Source organism: Cherax quadricarinatus, chromosome 83 (genome assembly GCF_038502225.1).
Source record: "Cherax quadricarinatus isolate ZL_2023a chromosome 83, ASM3850222v1, whole genome shotgun sequence".
Lineage (NCBI taxonomy): Eukaryota > Metazoa > Arthropoda > Malacostraca > Decapoda > Parastacidae > Cherax > Cherax quadricarinatus.
Genome location: NC_091374.1, coordinates 5,254,419 through 5,273,216, shown reverse-complemented (window position 1 = coordinate 5,273,216; position 18,798 = coordinate 5,254,419).

Genomic DNA, 18,798 nt, shown 5'->3' with positions numbered 1-18,798 from the left:
ACATTCGCCCGATGAAAAGTAGGGGCGTCACGAGTACTTTGAGAGACAACACAATAAGTGTTCGGGGCCCAAGACTGTTCGGTGCTACTTTGGCTTGTTATCTACAAGGAAAATGATATCTACATTTACATTGCTATCTACATCTTATATTGCAATCAACACGGTACCTAACCTAGGTTAGATTAGGTTAGGTACCGTGTTGATTGCAATGTAAGGTGTAGATCTGACTCACGAAATCGTAATGACACGATTGCAAACCATACCACGAGTTTTGAGACTCTCTGATCGCGGGTTCTATCCCCGCCCGTGGTATCGTAAGGTGTAGATCGCATAACAAAGCAGATTCATGATACGTAGATAAGTAAAAGTAGCACCGACTGTTCAATTGCCTCCCAGCATACATAAAGGGGATTACCAATAGACCCCTGGTTGTCTTCAAGAAGGCACTGGACAGGCACCTAAAGTCAGTACCTGACTAACCGGGTTGTGGTTCGTATGTCAGCTTGCGTGAGGCCAGCAGTAACAGCCTGGTTGATCAGACCCTGATCCACCATGAGGCCTGGTCTCAGACCGGGCCGCGGGGGTGTTTGACCCCCGAAACCGTCTCCAGGTAAACTCCAGGTGGTGAACAAGTTACATGCAGCCTTAGTGATACTGAGTCAGTGTAGTCAAAAGGACTCTTAAACCCAATTAACCAACCAACACTGCTTTATTAACTAAATTCTTTTCAGATTAGGGTTAGGCCAACAACTGAACTTCTGCTAATGTTGCCGTTATTAAATTAATGGCAGCACATCTGCATCAAAATACTGTATTAAAATATATTAATTGCGATTACCCAGTCTGTGAACTCTTATGGACCTTGGACGATTACCCAGTCTGTGAACTCTTATGGACCTTGGACGATTACCCAGTCTGTGAACTCTTATGGACCTTGGACGATTAAACAGTCTGTGAACTCTTATGGACCTTGGACGATTACCCAGTCTGTGAACTCTTATGGACCTTGGACGATTAAACAGTCTGTGAACTCTTATGGACCTTGGACGATTACCCAGTCTGTGAACTCTTATGGACCTTGGACGATTACCCAGTCTGTGAACTCTTATGGACCTTGGACGATTACCCAGTCTGTGAACTCTTATGGACCTTGGACGATTAAACAGTCTGTGAACTCTTATGGACCTTGGACGATTACCCAGTCTGTGAACTATTATGGACCTTGGACGATTAAACAGTCTGTGAACTCTTATGGACCTTGGACGATTACCCAGTCTGTGAACTCTTATGGACCTTGGACGATTACCCAGTCTGTGAACTCTTATGGACCTTGGACGATTACCCAGTCTGTGAACTCTTATGGACCTTGGACGATTAAACAGTCTGTGAACTCTTATGGACCTTGGACGATTACCCAGTCTGTGAACTCTTATGGACCTTGGACGATTACCCAGTCTGTGAACTCTTATGGACCTTGGAAAAGGCCCGGGAGAGTACCGGCGAATCAAGAAGTATGTGTGTGTACTCACCTAGTTGTACTCACCTAGTTGAGGTTGCGGGGGTCGAGTCCGAGCTAATGGCCCCGCCTCTTCACTGATCGCTACTAGGTCACTCTCCCTGAGCCGTGAGCTTTATCATACCTCTGCTAAAGCTATGTATGGATCCTGCCTCCACTACATCGCTTCCCAAACTATTCCACTTACTGACTACTCTGTGGCTGAAGAAATACTTCCTAACATCCCTGTGATTCATCTGTGTCTTCAGCTTCCAACTGTGTCCCCTTGTTACTGTGTCCAATCTCTGGAACATCCTATCTTTGTCCACCTTGTCAATTCCTCTCAGTATTTTGTATGTCGTTATCATGTCCCCCCTATCTCTCCTGTCCTCCAGTGTCGTCAGGTTGATTTCCCTTAACCTCTCCTTGTAGGACATACCTCTTAGCTCTGGGACTAGTCTTGTTGCAAACCTTTGCACTTTCTCTAGTTTCTTCACGTGCTTGGCTAGGTGTGGGTTCCAAATTGGTGCCGCATACTCCAATATGGGCCTAACGTACACGGTGTACAGGGTCCTGAATGATTCCTTATTAAGATGTCAGAATGCTGTTCTGAGGTTTGCTAGGCGCCCATATGCTGCAGCAGTTATTTGGTTGATGTGCGCTTCAGGAGATGTGCCTGGTGTTATACTCACCCCAAGATCTTTTTCCTTGAGTGAGGTTTGTAGTCTCTGACCCCCTAGACTGTACTCCGTCTGCGGCCTTCTTTGCCCTTCCCCAATCTTCATGACTTTGCACTTGGTGGGATTGAACTCCAGGAGCCAATTGCTGGACCAGGTCTGCAGCCTGTCCAGATCCCTTTGTAGTTCTGCCTGGTCTTCGATCGAGTGAATTCTTGTCATCAACTTCACGTCATCTGCAAACAGGGACACCTCAGAGTCTTCCTTCCGTCATGTCGTTCACAAATACCAGAAACAGCACTGGTCCTAGGACTGACCCCTGCGGGACCCCGCTGGTCACAGGTGCCCACTCTGACACCTGTGTGTGTGTGTGTGTGTGTGTGTACTCAGTTGTGCTCACCTAGTTGAGGTTGCAGGGGTCGAGTCCAAGCTCCTGGCCCCGCCTCTTCACTGGTCGTGTGTGTGTGCGGGGGGTGTATGTATGTGTGTGTGTGTGTGTGTGTGTGTGTGTGTACTAGCCTAATTGTGTAAATGTAACATAATTCCTCTCTAAGCGATTAAAAAAGTTTTTGGAGTTAGTCTAGGGGTAACTATTATATGATGATGTATACAATATGAGAGTTGGTCTCGAGCAACACTTGATGGGGTAATATGTTTGTTATTGAGGCAGGCGTTTCCAGAATTGCTGGCGAGCAATCGTCTTCCCTGGCTAATTTCTTCCCCAGTGGCAGCTGTGATGACGATATTAGTGCAGTGCCCCTGCGCCGGGAGCACCACTCCATGAATGCCGTAATGATAGGCTCTCCAGGGATCCATAATGAGTGAAGGTGTGACGGGTCGGGGGGAGGTTCCGGAGAGGATGTGGGGAGAGGTTGCGGTGGTGGGGAAGGGGTGTTGAAAGAGATTGTGGTGGTGTTGGGTGAGGATATTGCAGGGGTGCGGCCAGGGAGATAGGGTGTAGGGAATCTCCTTCGAGTGGTGTTACTCGTGTAATTCCTGGAGGAGGGTGATGGTAAGCCATTAGATGCCTATGTTATAGGCAGCCTCTGTGTTTCCTAGACAAGCATCTGCTATCTTGTTACTAGACAAGCATCTGCTATCTTGTTACTAGACAAGCATCTGTTATTTTGTTACTAGACAAGCATCTGCTATCTTGTTACTAGACAAGCATCTGCTATCTTGTTACTAGACAAGCATCTGCTATCTTGTTACTAGACAAGCATCTGTTATTTTGTTACTAGACAAGCATCTGCTATCTTGTTACTAGACAAACATCTGCTATCTTGTTACTAGACAAGCATCTGCTATCTTGTTACGAGACAAACATCTGCTATCTTGTTACTAGACAAGCATCTGCTATCTTGTTACTAGACAAGCATCTGCTATCTTGTTACTAGACAAGCATCTGCTATCTTGTTACTAGACAAGCATCTGCTATCTTGTTACTAGACAAGCATCTGCTATATTGTTACCAGACAAACATCTGCTATCTTGTTACTAGACAAGCATCTGCTATCTTGTTACTAGACAAGCATCTGCTATCTTGTTACTAGACAAGCATCTGCTATCTTGTTACCAGACAAACATCTGCTATCTTGTTACTAGACAAGTATCTGCTATCTTGTTACCAGACAAACATCTGCTATCTTGTTACTAGACAAGCAACTGCTATCTTGTTACTAGACAAACATCTGCTATCTTGTTACTAGACAAGCATCTGCTATCTTGTTACTAGACAAGCATCTGCTATCTTGTTACCAGACAAACATCTGCTATCTTGTTACTAGACAAACATCTGCTATCTTGTTACTAGACAAGCATCTGCTATCTTGTTACTAGACAAGCATCTGCTATCTTGTTACTAGACAAGCATCTGCTATCTTGTTACCAGACAAACATCTGCTATCTTGTTACTAGACAAGCATCTGCTATCTTGTTACTAGACAAGCATCTGCTATCTTGTTACTAGACAAGCATCTGCTATCTTGTTACCAGACAAACATCTGCTATCTTGTTACTAGACAAGCATCTGCTATCTTGTTACTAGACAAGCATCTGCTATCTTGTTACGAGACAAACATCTGCTATCTTGTTACTAGACAAGCATCTGCTATCTTGTTACTAGACAAGCATCTGCTATCTTGTTACTAGACAAGCATCTGCTATCTTGTTACTAGACAAGCATCTGCTATCTTGTTACCAGACAAACATCTGCTATCTTGTTACTAGACAAGCATCTGCTATCTTGTTACTAGACAAGCATCTGCTATCTTGTTACTAGACAAGCATCTGCTATCTTGTTACTAGACAAGCATCTGCTATCTTGTTACTAGACAAGCATCTGCTATCTTGTTACTAGACAAGCATCTGCTATCTTGTTACTAGACAAGCATCTGCTATCTTGTTACTAGACAAGCATCTGCTATCTTGTTACTAGACAAGCATCTGCTATCTTACTTCATAAAGCAGATGGTGCCTTATCATAGGATGCTACTTAGAAGTGTCCAATGATATCCACAGGAAAATCACATATCATTAGGTATCCCCAAAGGATACCTGTAAGTAGACATTTTTTTCCCTTCAATGAAGCGGCAGGAAAGAGATTTTTAATTTTTTTTTGCATAATGCAGTTACTGTTGTTTCGGTAAGTAAGCACCATCATCAACATCTGTAAAAAAAAATAAAAGCTACAAACATTCGTGCAAAATATATGTATTATAATCTTTACCAAGCGCTAAACCCACAGGGGTCTTACGGCGCTGATGCTAAATACAGAAGACAAATCATGAGCAAATAACAGTTAAAAATAATGACTAACTTTACTTAAATCTAACATAACCTAACCCATCCGTACCTTACCTAAGCCTAACCTAACCTAACCTTACCTAAACCTAACCTAACCTTACCTAAACCTCACCTTGCCGTACCTTACCTAAACCTAACCTTACCTTACACAAACCTAACCTAGCTGTACCTTACCTAAACTTCACCTAACCTAACCTTACCTAACCCTAACCTAGCCGTGCCTAACCTAACCTAGCCGTACATTACCTAAACCTAACGTAACCTAATGTAACCTGATGTAATCTGATGTAACCTAACCTAATGTAATCTGATGTAACCCACCGTAGCCTAACCTAATGTAACCTGATGTAACCCAACGAAGCCTAACCTAACCAAATCGAACTAAGAATTGTGCTCAAAGCCTATGCGAAAAAGTGACAGTTATTAGAAAGATGAGTTGCAGTGACCTGAACCAGGTACAGTGGTCAGGTCGAGGTCAACATTACAGAAAACTCGAGCAGGGAATTAATATAAACAGTTGATGTATCAAGAAGTAACGATTAAGCTTATTCTTGACTTCCCTAATATATAAACCTTATCAAATTCTCAAATCCAACTTATTCCGTGCTCTGGCTATAATTTTAAAGTCTCTGGTACTTCACACACACACACACACACACACACACACACACACACACACACACACACACACACACACACACACACACACACTTGAGACAGACACGGAGGGACTTAACTAGCGATAACTCAGGGCTTAACATAGTTACTTCTTCGTTAGTCTGGCGTAAGGTGTCTCTCTGCCCCACACTGATCTTCCAGTTCGCTACCACCAGCATGAACCACCACCACCACCGTGAAACACCTCCTCCAGCACCACCACCAACCACAACAACAAGGTGAAACAAACCACCACCACCACCACCGTGAAGCCATCACTATTACCACTATGACTAGCTGTATTGGAAGGTCAGGTGCTGGAAACTATCAAGAATAATTCTGTGATACACTTTGTATACTAACACACACACACACACACACACACACGACTTGACGGAAGGGATAGATTCAGAGGTGTCCCTGTTTACAGATGACGTGAAGCTAATGCGAAGAATTCAAGTGGATGAGGATGAGGTAGAACTACAAATGGATCTGGACAGGCTGCAAGCCTGGTCCAACAACTAGCTCCTGGAGTTTAATCCCACCAAGTGCAAAGTCATGAAAATTGGCGAAGGTTAAAGAAGACCGCAGACAGAATACAGACTAGGGGGCTAAAGACTGTAAACCTCACTCAATGAAAAGGATCTTGGGGTGAGTATAATACCGAGCACATCTCCTGAGGTGCACATCAGCCAAATAACAGCTGCATCATATGGGCGCCTGGCAAACCTAAAAATATGCGGCACCAGTATGGAACCCACACCTGTCAAACAGGTCAAGAAATTAGAGAAAATGCAAAGATTTGCATCAAGACTAGTCCCGGAGCTAAGGGGTATGTCCTATGAGGAGAGGTTAAGGGAAATCAACCTGACGACACTGGAGGACAGGAGAGATAGGGATGGGGGTATAACATAAAATACTGAGTGGAATTGACAAGGTGGATAGGGACAGGATGTTCCAGAGATGGGCCACAGTAACAAGGGGTCACAGCTGGAAGCTGAAGACTCAGATGAGTCACAAGGATGTTAGGAAGTATTTCTTCAATCAGATTTGTCAGGAAGTGCAACAATCTGGAGAGTGATATAGTGGAGGCAGGGTCCATACATAGCTTTAAGACGAGGTACGATAAAGCTCATGGAGCAGGGAGAGAGTGGATCTAGTAGCGACCAGCGAAGCCAGGAGTTGACTCGATCCCTGCAACCACACAGGTAAATAGGTGAGTATACACACACACACACACACACACACACACACACACACACACACACACACACACACACACACACACACACACACACACACACACAGACTACCCCCAGAAAACACCGCTCAAGTTCATTATGGAGATTCAATCCCCGGCCCTTGACACCAGACCTGTTTTCCTGCCACACAGAGGTCCATACCTCGCTGAGACCCCTGACCCCTGATCCCTGACTCTTGATCCCCGACTCCTGACCCATGACCCCTGATCACAGACTCCCGACCCGTAACCTATGTCTCTTAACTTCCGACCCCTGACCCCTCCCATTCTTACTCTACGCCTGAAGAACTGACCCCTTACCTGTCTCCCAACCCCTGACCCCTTATCTCTGTCTCCCAACACCTGACCCCAGACCTCCAACCTCTGAAAAAAATAATAAAACAATACCTTTGCCCTCTATCCCCTGACCCCCCTGACTTTTGCTGACACAACTTCTGACCCCTAATCCCTACCCCTGACCCCAACCCATGGCAACCTGAGACTTCCAAGACCTCATTGATGGTATCTTGAAGGAACCTTCAAGGAGCCTTCACAGGGAGAAATGGGTGAGTGTGTTTGTAACACACTGATGGGAGAAATGGAGGAAGTGAGGGTGGGAAGGCAAGGAAATGGAAACGAAGGAGGGAAGGAAGGAAAAGGGGAAGAAATGAGAGAGAAGGAAAAGAAAACGAAGGAATTCCAAGATACACAAATAACCCGCACATAGAAGAGAGGAGCTTACGACGACGTTTCGGTCCGACTTGGAACATTTACACAGTCACACTAACCAGAAGTGGAGCAGGACGGCTATATATAGGCAGGAAGAGGTAGTGGTGGTAGTAGTAGTAATAGTAGTAGTAATAGTAGTAGTAGTAGTAGTAGTAGTAGTAGTAGTAGTAGTAGTAGTAGTAGTAGTAGTAGTAGTAGTAGTAGTAGTAGGGAACTAAGGAGGAGGAGCCAGTCAAATATATAGAGGAGGAGGAGTGTGCTGTTGCCCTATTCTACATGATAGTTTTCTGTCATATTCCATCACAAAAGATGGCTTACGTACACAGTACGTACCTATCAGCATGAGCTGATAGACTTCATGATATAAGAATGAGAGCGAGGGTGAATTAGTGGAACGAGGGACGTGTATAACATAATCGTACTTAAGATATTTAGGTGTGGTTTAGTACGTTTTAAATATTTTTATTTCCATAGTCTTCTCGAGCACTACTGCCGCTGTGTCATCAAAGGATGTAAATTCTAACGTGTGTATCAATTGGTTATAAATGACCATTTTCTTTAAGGGGTGGACCGGTAAGTCAGCGGAAGGCCTCGGTCAGATGACCAAAGCTCCAAAGGCAGGTCATCATGTAAGACCCGCGTCAGGAAACATTTGTCCTGTTTCCTGACGAACCTAAGTATCCTAGACTGGTGGCCAACAGGTTACATGCAGCATTAATCACCCTTTTTTAGTAGTTAGGCTTTCAACAGAAATGTGTAATTTCACATTTTTACCAATTCAAAATTTCTAGTTTATATTAAAAAGTATAAAACATAATGTTGTAATCAAAGGAATCAATGTAATTAAGAGATAACTATTATTCTGAAAAAAAAAAAAATTTAATTCCAAATCAAAGTTAAACTAACTGAAAAAAAGTGAAAAAACTCGATTATTCAAAGCTTTAATGACAATAATTACATATATAACAAAAGACTGATTTGTGCAACGAAAAAATTCCTGACCCAACCCAAAAAGTCCCATAGAAACAAAAACACTAGACTATGAGGCAGCAAAAACGTCGAGGTATCACCTAACAGCTACTGCTTCTGAAAGTCGCCCTCATAACATAACTCCTAGCAACGGCCAGTTAAATTCTCAAGTTCTTCTCTGTCCCTGAAAACTTCACTCAATTTTCATCCTCAAACTTCTCAGAGTTGATAAAATTTTAGCTGTGGCCGACTTTTATCTAGTCATAAAGTGAAGCTGAGACTACGAGTGTGTGGGGCAAGAGGCATCACCAGTTTTTTTTTTCTTTAAGCTTTTTTTTTTTACATTTAGCAAAATTGGATACATCGGCAGTGTGCTGCTACCGTATTTTCCGGCATATAAGGCGCACGAGTATATAACACGTAACGTTAGTAAACACTGCTAAAGCGTAGCCTAAAGTCTACCCTTAACCCTGACTTTGAACATATTAGGCTCAGGCTCATGTCCCAAGATTTTTTTGGGGGTCAAAAGGCGTGTCTTATATGCCGGTAAATACGGTACACAGTGGGTCTACCTGGAGAGTTTTTCCAGGGGTCAACGGCCCCCTCGGAACCCTGTTCCAAACCAGGCCTCCCGGTGGATGGCCTGATCACCAGGCTGCTGGTGCTAATAGGAAGTTCAACGTATGCACCAAAGCCCGGCTGATCAGCAACTCACTTTAGGAACCTATTAAGTTTTCTCCTGAGGATATCCAGGGGTGCAGGAGGGCTGTTTGGGAGTGTCTGTCTGCCGATGGGTTATAATATCACAGGCTATAAGATAGCAAAGTTGTAGGATAGCAGGGCAGTAAAATTACAGTACGTGGCATATTATGGGATCCCAGACTTTAAGATCACAGGATGAAAGCCCACAGCATGCAAGATTACATGACGAAAGCCCACAGGATGTAAAAACCACACGATGAGAGCCCACAGGATGTAAGATCACAGGCTGTTAGATCAGAGCTCTAAGGTAACAGTCTATACGATCACATTCTACAGGATAACAAGACAGGATAACAAGGATAATAAGATCACAGGTTATAAGATCAACGGCTTCTCATGCAAGAACAAATTTATATGGAGACAAGAATTACCCTAAGGTAACCCAGCCTGGTGTTGTAATGAAGCCGGGAGACACTGCAAGGAGCAATAATGCAGGGGAAAGGAAGGGACGAGGGTGATAAATTAAGGAAGAGCAGCACACACAGATAATTGTGGTAGATAAATGATATTAATAAATTCAGGGAGAGACAAAGCAGCAGAGACGTCTTGGAGAGAGGTGAGGGGTTGTGGTGAGGGAGGGAAGAGTATAGGACTGGGGGGGGAGGGTGAGTGTGGGGGGAAAGAGAGAGAGGGAGGGTGGAAGGAATGAGGATGTGGTTATTAAGCTGCAAGTGTGTCCAGGGCTTGTTAACCTCGACACTATAACCACCGTCACTATACTACTGCCACTACTGTTATTACCACCACTACTACTACTTCTACTACTGGAGCTGCTGCTACATTACTCCTACTTGCTTTATATATCTTTATTTACTACAAGTACATGTACAAGCCATAAAGGCCTAGCTGACATCAATGACATACTACTATATAGAAAGCCGCTTGTTATGCAGAGCATTTCGAGCAAATCGGGTCAATTTTGTCTCCAGGATGCGACCCACACCAGTCGACTAACACCTACGTACCTATTTGCTGTAGGTGAACAGGGACAGCAGGTGTGTTTAGGAAACACACCGAAATGTTTTCATCCGTACCGGGGATCGAACCACGGACCTCAATGTGTAAAATGAGTGCGCTACCAACCGAGCTTCATTTGAATCTCGTTCACGTGTCCAAGGATCTACTTATACAGTGTGCTTATACACACTGTATAAGATATAGAATTATATTCCATCATCATGATCAATGGCAAGATTCTGACGAGTTTGAAACGTGATGTAGGGGTGTAGGTTTGATCCTCCGTCCACTGGGCGTGGCCCCAAATCTCTTGATCAATCAGGCTGTTATTCATTTAGTATTGAAGTCCAACAACTACACGAGGGTCATTAAGGATGCATTTCATCTGTACCTCACCAATCAAGAATATTTGAATCCCTAGACCATGAATTAAAATAAAGTCTAATTATATAATACACGGGGAGGTGCACATCTCTCGATGTATATACACATCTCTAGATGTACATACGCACCTCTCGGTGTGCATACACTGTGTGCGTGAGATAAGTTCAGGATTCCTGTGCTCCTGGTGGTGTGACGAAGCAGTGTAAAACCAGAGAAAACAACAATGGTGGTACTCACCTGCTTTATACCGTGTAGAGATAGCGTCAGGAGGGAACACTGACCTTTTTCACTGTGCCTTCCTCCGCTGCAACTGTGCTGAAATATAGATGAGCTCATTTAAAATATGTAACAGAAAAACACCACACCACAGAATCCAACACAATAACGCACCACAACACCATCCTTTGGAAGAGTTAAGGTCACAATACCGTGTACAACAACTCTCAACTAACACAAACTGCTGGTAAACTTGTAGGCAATGTTTCGGTTCATGAGGGTTCGAAACGTTGATTAAAGATTTATTTTCAGTTTGTGGGTTACGTGTGAATCTTCTATAAACCATACCACGGGTGGAGTTTGAACCCGCGGTCAGAGTCTCCAGGCCGCGGGTTCAAACCCCACCCGTGGTATGGTTTATTTGCAATCGTGTCATTACGATTTCGTGAGTTATGTTAATCTTCTAATATATAATTTAGTTACACAAAATACTCCAAGAAGATTTATGTAAACATGTTATAAGGAGTGTACTGACATGTTGGTTAGTGGGGTTTTAAACCTATCGCCTACAAGAAGGTCATCAAAGCTTCACATAAACCATACCCCGGCCGGGATTGAACCCGCGGTCATAGTCTCAAAACTCCAGGCCGTCGCCTTAGCCCCGTTAGCCACCAAGAAGGTAGCCTCCCGGTGCATACACCGAGGCATACACCACTTGGTGTATACTGACATGTGTATTCATTAATAGCAAAACAAGGCACAATACCATGACGGGAGCAATACACAAATAACCAGCACACAGAAGAGAGGAGCTTACGGCGACGTTTCAGTCCAAGTCGGACCGAAACGTCGTCGTAAGCTCCTCTCTTCTACGTGCGAGTTATTTGTGTATATATATATATCCATTATTCCTTGCGAAAAGACATAATTAAATTTATAAATTATTGTCAGTGACAATAATTCGCTTCCATTCAAATATCACCCATACTTGTAATGCACATTAGGCTAATATTTCATTAAGCACTCGACTGAAAAATTAACGCCTGATTTGATTTTAAAGAGAATAACATCTATTTACATGTGTGTCTCCCTGTGTAATGTCTCTCAGAGCAGGTCAATGTTTACGTTTGTGCTTCCCCCACACGATGTAATGAATTTCTTCCAGGAATGTCAACTGCTTGCAACTTGTGTGTTTCCCGAAAGCCTAGATATTGCAGAACACCAAATTCGTATTATTGTGGATTGTTACACACCTAGGTAAGCCAGAGTGGTTTATTTTCAAAGGGCTTTATTTGGTTCAGTTTTAAGATGCGGTTCACGATAGTTCACTAACTCAAAGCTTATGTGACTTTTATTGTGGCAACGTTTCGCTCTCCAGGAGCTTTGTCAAGCCGTTACGGGTTATGTGTTTATTTTTCCAGGGACTGACCAAGTTGGTAGGTAAGACACATAGGCAACAGTTAGGCAACTTTATTCCCGGACTGACCAAGTTCCTGGAGAGCGAAACGTTGCCACAATAAAATGTTACAATAGCTGTACTTGTGTCTTTGTACCTAACATATTGTCGGTAATTCTACCAACATTATTACCTTGTCTACGAAAATGTGCTGAAGGTACTGAATCTGCACTCTTAGGTTAGGTAATGTTTGTCAGGAGACAGAACAAGTGTTTCCTAAAGCCGGTCTTAGTTACGTGATAACCTACAGCTGGACCTTTGGTCATCTGACCGAGGCCTTCCGCTGGCTTACCGGTCCACCACTTTAAAATATGTGGTTACGAATATCACTTTCACTCTATAGCAAGGCGTAGAGTTGGGGAAAATAAGATTAAGTATACAAAATGGATAATAGGAGTGAACAGGACATATATAAGGCGTTAAAAATATCTAATCGAGAAACGACTGGTAGCAATGAATTCAATTTAGAAACATTTGAATTTAGAAAGGATATAGGGAAGCACAGGTTTGGCAATACGGTCGTAGATAAGTTGTGCAAGACAGGACAAACTACCAGGTAGCGTCACTGAGGCAAGAACTTCGGGTAGCTTTAGACAAATGTTGAACGAGTATGTACTTGAGAGTGTAAGTTAGATCTGCCTAACATGGGCCATTAGTAAATAACAAAAAGGCACAATACCGTGACTGGAACGATACACAAATAACCCGCACATAAAAGAGAGAAGCTTACGACGACGTTTCGGTCCGACTTGGACCATTGACAAAGTCACACTGTGTGACTTTGTCAATGGTCCAAGTCGGACCAAAACGTCGTCGTAAGCTTCTCTCTTTTATATGCGGGTTATTTGTGTATGGGCCATTAGGCTTGCTGGCGTGTTCCTTCGCTTTCATGTTCTTAAGTGGAGTATTTAATCATTTCACTGAGGCCTTCAGGTGTCCTTCCCGTACACCCAGTGAATTACAAATTAATATTAAAAAATACAATGTTTACGCTTCTCCACATCGCTTAGAAAACAAAACTCTTTTTTAATGTTCTTGAATAGTTCAACCCATGCGGTGGTAATGTGTTAGGAAGAGTATGGAAATTTCTCCTCCTGGCTCGGCTCTTAGTCATACGATGACCCACTCGAAGGAGCTTTCAGTCATCTGGTCGAGGCCTTTCGCTGGCTTACCGGTGGATGATGATGGAGGTTCACACGTCAGGAAACAAGATGTCTTCTGACGGGTCTTCGGTAGATGATGATAATGATGATGATATGATGGTACACTGACCTGCATCCTATATCAGGAAACAGGACAAATGTTTCTCGAAACGAGTCCCAATCAAACAATGACTGATTATGACTTCCCATAAGCGTGCGTGAGCGTGTTAGATAGGAGTGAACGGAGACGATTGGTTTTTGGGACTTGACGAGCTGTTGGAGTGTAAGCAGGGTAATATTTTGTGAAAGGATTCAGGGAAACCTGTTAGCCGGACTTGAGTCCTGGAAATGGAAAGTACAAAGCTTACACTTTAAAGGAGGAGTTTGGGATATTGGCAGTTTGGAGGGATGTCTAAACCGTCGTATCTGAGCACCTCTGCAAAGATAGTGATTATGTATGAGTGATGGTGAAAGTGTAAGTGAAAGTGTATTGTAACCACGAACAAGTAGTATTTAATCAGTAACAAACTGCATCTAGCCGGGAGATCGAACCCGTGTTGTTTTAGCTCGCCTCGTGGGAAGAAAGCGAAAATTCACGACGCTCTAAACCACTGGACTATGCAATCCTACAAACAACATGAGCCTAGCCTGTTAGTGGTTACAATATATGTACTGCTTGTGGAGGCTAGTACACCAAACGGGGAGTAGAATGAAATTAGCTCAGAGGTAACCACACCATCGTATGTTCTCGCAACATGAAGCAAGCCTAGTTCGCTAGGCTCATGTTGTTTGTAGGATTATATGGTAAAGAGGTTTAGAGCGTCGTGAATTTTCGCTCTCTTCCCACGAGGCGGGTTAAAACAACACGGGTTCGATCCACCAGCTAGCCGCAGTGTGCCACTGATATATATATATATATATATATATATATATATATATATATATATATATATATATATATATATATATATATATATATATATATATATATATATATGAAGAGCATGCGTCACTGTCATATATAAAGGCTTCTCCACAATACTAGTAACATCCATAATTTTGGAGCACTATAATGAACCTCGATCAATTTTGAAAATTTAATAAAGTGTTATAATAGTTATGATTAAAAACAAAAATGCATGTAGTCCAGTAAATTATCCAGTACAAGTTACAGTCAAAAAAAAAAATATTGACGTAACTGTACAAATAATAATTAGCCATTAATTTGGACGCATCAGTCGTTTTAGACATACGTATCAACAGCTGCCGACTAATTACATTTTTAATATTTTTTTTCTTTTTTTTTGGGGGGGGGAGATTAATCTCATTAAGTTACACATCACTAGGCCTACCAGAATCAGCCTTTTTTTTTCTATACAAGCTAACAGATTTCCTATTGAAATATAAATTCAGTTTTTCTCACATTCATTTTATTCAACACTTTAATATTTCCTCTTTTTTCGATATTTTCAATCACGTTAAATTCTTCAAATATCTTTTAAAGAATTTTAACTCGTATACAAATCTGTACTGGCAGTCATATCAAAAATATTTAATTAATCCTCTAGGCACGTGAGTCGTGTATTGCTATGTTTTGACCCAAAAAAATATGCAGCCACACACTAGGATATATTACAAAGGAAATTTATGTAGATATATGTATACTAAAGTAAGAAATAGGACAAAAAAAAGAATGAAAAGCTGGGGTGGCATGGGAAGTGGAATATTCAAATAGCTTCAGGAAGAAATCCAAATATTCTTCCTTGAAGCGTTTTTGATCCACTTCTCCGAGGCTGTGGGTCCCACAATTTGCACCAGAGGTGGAGTGCAATGCTGTATGAGCGAAACGTTCCGGAATAAAGTTACTTAACTGTTGCATACTTGTCTTACTTATCAACTTGTCGGTATTGTGTATCATTATACTTACAATAACGTGGCTCCAACAATTATATTTACAATAACGTGGCTCCAACAATTATATTTACAATAACGTGGCTCCAACAATTATATTTACAATAACGTGGCTCCAACAATTATATTTACAATAACGTGGCTCCAACAATTATATTTACAATAACGTGGCTCCAACAATTATATTTACAATAACGTGGCTCCAACAATTATATTTACAATAACGTGGCTCCAACAATTATATTTACAATAACGTGGCTCCAACAATTATATTTACAATAACGTGGCTCCAACAATTATATTTACAATAACGTGGCTACAACAATTATATTTACAATAACGTGGCTCCAACAATTATACTTACAATAACGTGGCTCCAACAATTATATTTACAATAACGTGGCTCCAACAATTATATTTACAATAACGTGGCTCCAACAATTATATTTACAATAACGTGGCTCCAACAATTATATTTACAATAACGTGGTTGCAACAATTATATTTACAATAACGTGGCTCCAACAATTATATTTACAATAACGTGGCTCCAACAATTATACTTACAATAACGTGGCTCCAACAATTATATTTACAATAACGTGGCTCCAACAATTATATTTACAATAACGTGGCTCCAACAATTATATTTACAATAACGTGGCTCCAACAATTATATTTACAATAACGTGGCTCCAACAATTATATTTACAATAACGTGGTTGCAACAATTATATTTACAATAACGTGGCTCCAACAATTATATTTACAATAACGTGGTTGCAACAATTATATTTACAATAACGTGGCTCCAACAATTATATTTACAATAACGTGGTTGCAACAATTATATTTACAATAACGTGGCTCCAACAATTATATTTACAATAACGTGGCTCCAACAATTATACTTACAATAACGTGGCTCCAACAATTATATTTACAATAACGTGGCTCCAACAATTATATTTACAATAACGTGGCTCCAACAATTCGCACAACATCCACACTTGAGGCAATTTTTTAATCTTTGTTTAGTACCAAGACGGAACAAAACGTGTTCGGGAGGGTGATGATTAAGACACATGTGCAATAGTTGGGTATCGTTATTGTTGAAACGTTTAGACTACACAGTAGGCTTCTTCAGTCAAATACAGAGGCAACAGGTGTAGTAGTGAAGATAATGTAATCAGTCCATCAACCTTGGAGAAATTTGATTTAAGGTGGTCAGTCCCTCAGCCTGGAGAAGAGTTCAGCTCCATGGAGCTGGAACAAGATAGTCAGTCCCTCAGCCTGGAGAAGAGTTCAGCTCCATGGAGCTGGAACAAGATAGTCAGTCCCTCAGCCTGGAGAAAAGTTCAGCTCCATGGAGCTGGAACAAGATAGTCAGTCCCTCAGCCTGGAGAAGAGTTCAGCTCCATGGAGCTGGAACAAGATAGTCAGTCCCTCAGCCTGGAGAAGAGTTCAGCTCCATGGAGCTGGAACAAGATAGTCAGTCCCTCAGCCTGGAGAAGAGTTCAGCTCCATGGAGCTGGAACAAGATAGTCAGTCCCTCAGCCTGAAGAAGAGTTCAGCTCCATGGAGCTGGAACAAGATAGTCAGTCCCTCAGCCTGGAGAAAAGTTTAGCTCCATGGAGCTGGAACAAGATAGTCAGTCCCTCAGCCTTGAGAATTCAGCTCCATGGAGCTGGAACAAGATAGTCAGTCCCTCAGCCTGGAGAAGAGTTCAGCTCCATGGAGCTGGAACAAGATAGTCAGTCCCTCAGCCTGGAGAAGAGTTCAGCTCCATGGAGCTGGAACAAGATAGTCAGTCCCTCAGCCTGGAGAAGAGTTCAGCTCCATGGAGCTGGAACAAGATAGTCAGTCCCTCAGCCTGGAGAAGAGTTCAGCTCCATAGAGCTGGAACAAGATAGTCAGTCCCTCAGCCTGGAGAAGAGTTCAGTTCCATGGAGCTCAACAAGGTGGTCAGTCCCTCAGCCTGGAGAAGAGTTCAGCTCCATGGAGCTGGAACAAGATAGTCAGTCCCTCAGCCTGGAGAAGAGTTCAGCTCCATGGAGATTGAACAAGATAGTCAGTCCCTCAGCCTGGAGAAGAGTTCAGTTCCATGGAGCTGAACAAGGTGTTCAGTCCCTCAGCCTGGAGAAGAGTTCAGCTCCATGGAGCTGGAACAAGATAGTCAGTCCCTCAGCCTGGAGAAGAGTTCAACTCCATGGAGCTGGAACAAGATAGTCAGTCCCTCAGCCTGGAGAAGAGTTCAGCTCCATGGAGCTGGAACAAGATAGTCAGTCCCTCAGCCTGGAGAAGAGTTCAGCTCCATGGAGATGGAACAAGATAGTCAGTCCCTCAGCCTGGAGAAGAGTTCAGCTCCATGGAGCTGAACAAGGTGGTCAGTCCCTCAGCCTGGAGAAGAGTTCAGCTCCATGGAGCTGGAACAAGATAGTCAGTCCCTCAGCCTGGAGAAGAGTTCAGCTCCATGGAGCTGGAACAAGATAGTCAGTCCCTCAGCCTGGAGAAGAGTTCAACTCCATGGAGCTGGAACAAGATAGTCAGTCCCTCAGCCTGGAGAAGAGTTCAGCTCCATGGAGCTGGAACAAGATAGTCAGTCCCTCAGCCTGGAGAAGAGTTCAACTCCATGGAGCTGGAACAAGATAGTCAGTCCCTCAGCCTGGAGAAGAGTTCAGCTCCATGGAGCTGGAACAAGATAGTCAGTCCCTCAGCCTGGAGAAGAGTTCAGCTCCATGGAGCTGGAACAAGATAGTCAGTCCCTCAGCCTGGAGAAGAGTTCAGCTCCATAGAGCTGGAACAAGATAGTCAGTCCCTCAGCCTGGAGAAGAGTTCAGTTCCATGGAGCTCAACAAGGTGGTCAGTCCCTCAGCCTGGAGAAGAGTTCAGCTCCATGGAGCTGGAACAAGATAGTCAGTCCCTCAGCCTGGAGAAGAGTTCAGCTCCATGGAGATTGAACAAGATAGTCAGTCCCTCAGCCTGGAGAAGAGTTCAGTTCCATGGAGCTGAACAAGGTGGTCAGTCCCTCAGCCTGGAGAAGAGTTCAGCTCCATGGAGCTGGAACAAGATAGTCAGTCCCTCAGCCTGGAGAAGAGTTCAACTCCATGGAGCTGGAACAAGATAGTCAGTCCCTCAGCCTGGAGAAGAGTTCAGCTCCATGGAGCTGGAACAAGATAGTCAGTCCCTCAGCCTGGAGAAGAGTTCAGCTCCATGGAGATGGAACAAGATAGTCAGTCCCTCAGCCTGGAGAAGAGTTCAGCTCCATGGAGCTGAACAAGGTGGTCAGTCCCTCAGCCTGGAGAAGAGTTCAGCTCCATGGAGCTGGAACAAGATAGTCAGTCCCTCAGCCTGGAGAAGAGTTCAACTCCATGGAGCTGGAACAAGATAGTCAGTCC